The sequence below is a fragment of the Argentina silus genome (genome assembly GCF_951799395.1).
Source record: "Argentina silus genome assembly, chromosome: Y".
In the NCBI taxonomy this organism is placed as follows: domain Eukaryota; kingdom Metazoa; phylum Chordata; class Actinopteri; order Argentiniformes; family Argentinidae; genus Argentina; species Argentina silus.
In genome coordinates, this window is record NC_139654.1 from 2,841,792 (window position 1) to 2,844,778 (window position 2,987).

The 2,987-nt window shown below is 46.1% G+C and overlaps 1 long non-coding RNA gene across 1 annotated transcript; it reads left to right on the plus strand.

Annotated features, from left to right (window-relative positions):
* Positions 1-2,070: 2,070 nt before the first annotated feature.
* On the plus strand, positions 2,071-2,753 carry LOC310823966. The gene is made up of 3 exons (XR_014554998.1): positions 2,071-2,138; positions 2,254-2,300; positions 2,568-2,753. It is a non-coding gene; the product is annotated as an uncharacterized lncRNA (long non-coding RNA).
* Positions 2,754-2,987: the final 234 nt, after the last annotated feature.

Genomic DNA, 2,987 nt, shown 5'->3' on the forward strand with positions numbered 1-2,987 from the left:
GCTGTCTCTCCAGAGTTTGCGAATTAGTGGTTATTTCCTTGTTTATTTCAAGTATTCTCGCTAAAAACAGTTTAGCGTCCATATCGTACAGCCGACGACAACTTCTGGACATCGGCTCCGGCATTCCAGACATCTTTTATCGACGCAATACCCTGAGATTAGAGCAGAACAGCGGGACCAGCTGACTCCGCTACACCGACCGGGATGGAAAACCCAGCCGAGGGAGCCGAGGTGGGCTGAGAGCTCGGCTCAAGATAACATCCACATCGACTCTCACTACCTCGTCTTTTCTCCTCACCGATGTTCCTTCCCTGGATGAGACAAGATGGATGAACTGCGTCTGCGGATCCCCCCCCACACACACACACACACACACACACACACACACACATGGATGACGGACTGCAACATGATGGTTCTCACGGAAACCTGGCCCAACAGCGAGGTGTGGTGGGAGGGGGGGCTGCTCTGTCTTCACTCTGAATATGTTTGCCCTCCTCAAATCCTGACCCACCTGGCCTTAGATCAGCTCATGGGACTCCACAATACTGCACTAACCCAATAGCAAGCAAATACATGATACCAGACGTAGAAATCCAGTCACGACAAATGCATCCATGGTTGCTTGCTCCCCTGTTGAGAGCAACTATAACTCTCACTTATGCATTCTTATCATAATGCACCACAGTGATCTTTTGGCTGCATGTAGCTGCTCTCTGCTGGACTGGGGAGTCCACCCTGTCAACTACAGACACTGAGGTGAGATCTCAGACTATTCTTGTTGTCAGACACGTCATTACTAAGTGTCTGTTACATTATCAATGATACTCTTGTTGCTCTGCAAGGCTCAATGATTGAGACAGACAATGTCCATTATTTTCCAATCAATTCCTATATCATGGTTCTGTGTGTGTCTGTGTCTGTGTCTGTGTCTGTGTCTTAGTGTGTGTGTGTGTGTGTGTGTAGTGTGGTGGGGTGGGCACTCTCTCAATAACCTTTCTTTCCTCAATTCCTCACCAATCTGGCCTGAGATCAGCTGATGGGGCTGCACAACCCAATAGCAATCAAATATACCAGACTGAGAAATACATTGACTACAAACATGCCTGTGATTGGCTTGAATAATGAATTCTTATCATAATGCACCTCAGTGATCGTTTGGCAACATGTATTTATTCCTCATTCAGGCTGAATGGATGTCACCTCACAGAGAGATGCTGTGAAGCGTTGGCCTCAGCTCTCAGCTCAGACTCCTGCCACCTGAGAGAGCTGGACCTCAGTAATAATGATCTAGGTGACGGGGGGGTGAAGGTGCTCTCTGCTGGACTGGGGAGTCCACACTGTCAACTACAGACACTGAGGTGAGGTCTCAGAATATTCTTGTTGTCAGACACATCATTCCTAAGTGTCTGTTACATTGTCATTCTATGGAATCAATGATACTTGCACAGAAAGGGTCAATGATTGAGACAGACAATGTACATTATCTTCCAATCAATTACTATATTGTGTGTGTGTGTGTGTGTGTGTGTGTGTGTGTGTGTGTGTGTGTGTGTGTGTGTGTGTGTGTGTGTGTGTGTGTGTGGTTGGAGGGGGGGTCCTCTGTCTTCACTCTCTGAATAACTTTACTCTCCTCAAATCCTGACCCACCTGGCCTTAGATCAGCTCATGGGATGACACAATACTGCACTAACCCAATAGCAAGCAAATACATAATACCAGACATAGAAATCCAGTGACGACAAATGTATCCATGGTTAATTGCTCCCCTGTTGAGAGCAACTATAAGTCTCATTCATGAATTCTTGCATCACAGTGATCGTTTTGCTACATGTATTTATTTGTATTCCTCATTCATATGTGGCCTTTCAACTGCTAAATGAAGAGGATTTAAAGCTGCACATGTACATTAGAGAGGAATAATCAGATTCTTGATATCAGATGGAGTGACACTATTTCCCCAGGTTGTCAGGCTGTGGAGTCCCAGAGGAAGGCTGTGTTTCTCTGGCTTCAGCTCTGAGGTCTAAGCCCTCCCACCTGAGAGAGCTGGACCTCAGCTACAATCACCCAGGAGACTCAGGACTGGCGCTGCTCTCTGCTGTACAGAAAGATCCACTCTGCAAACTACAGACACTCAGGTAAAGGCTGAATATGTGGCTGGACATATCAATGAGATTAATGCACTGTATCTATTTTCCTCATGATTGTGAGTGTGTCATCCAACCTCTGTGGGTTCTTCTGTGGTTGATATAGTGTGGACCATGGTGGAGAGTGCAGGCTCAAACCTGGGCTGATCAAATGTAAGTCACCATCGCTGTAGAGAATAGGACTGTGATATTACTCAAGAACCAGGGTACAGCAGAGTTCAAACAGAGCACCAGTATTGTATTCATATGTAAATCTAAAATATTAGCAAATGTGAATTAGTTGTATCCCTTGTAAAACATTTTAAATTAATAAGTAATATTTTGTGAAAAAATGAATGTTGCCATAACAAGATCACATTGTGAATATTGTAAGTTATTCAATTGTTTTGATTTGGTGATTATTTTTGCCCTCTCAATCAGATTCCTGTGAGCTCACACTGGACCCAAACACAGCAGACAGACTCCTCTCTCTGTCTGAGGAGAACAGAAAGGTGACATGTGGGAGAGAGGAGCAGCCGTATCCTGATCACCCAGAGAGATTTGACTACTGGTACCAGGTGCTGTGTAGAGAGGGTCTGACTGGGCGCTGTTACTGGGAGGTAGGGTGGAGTGGAGAGGGTAAAGACTGTGGGTTGGGAAACAATGACAAGTCCTGGAGTCTGTTCTGCTCTGGTAACAGTTACTCCGCCTGGCACAATAAGAAGAAGACTGACATACCTGTCTCCTCATCTGGCTCCCACAGAGTAGGAGTGTATCTGGACTGGCCGGCCGGCACTCTGTCCTTCTACAGGGTCTCCTCTGACACACGGACCCTCCTGCACACATTCCACTCCACATTCA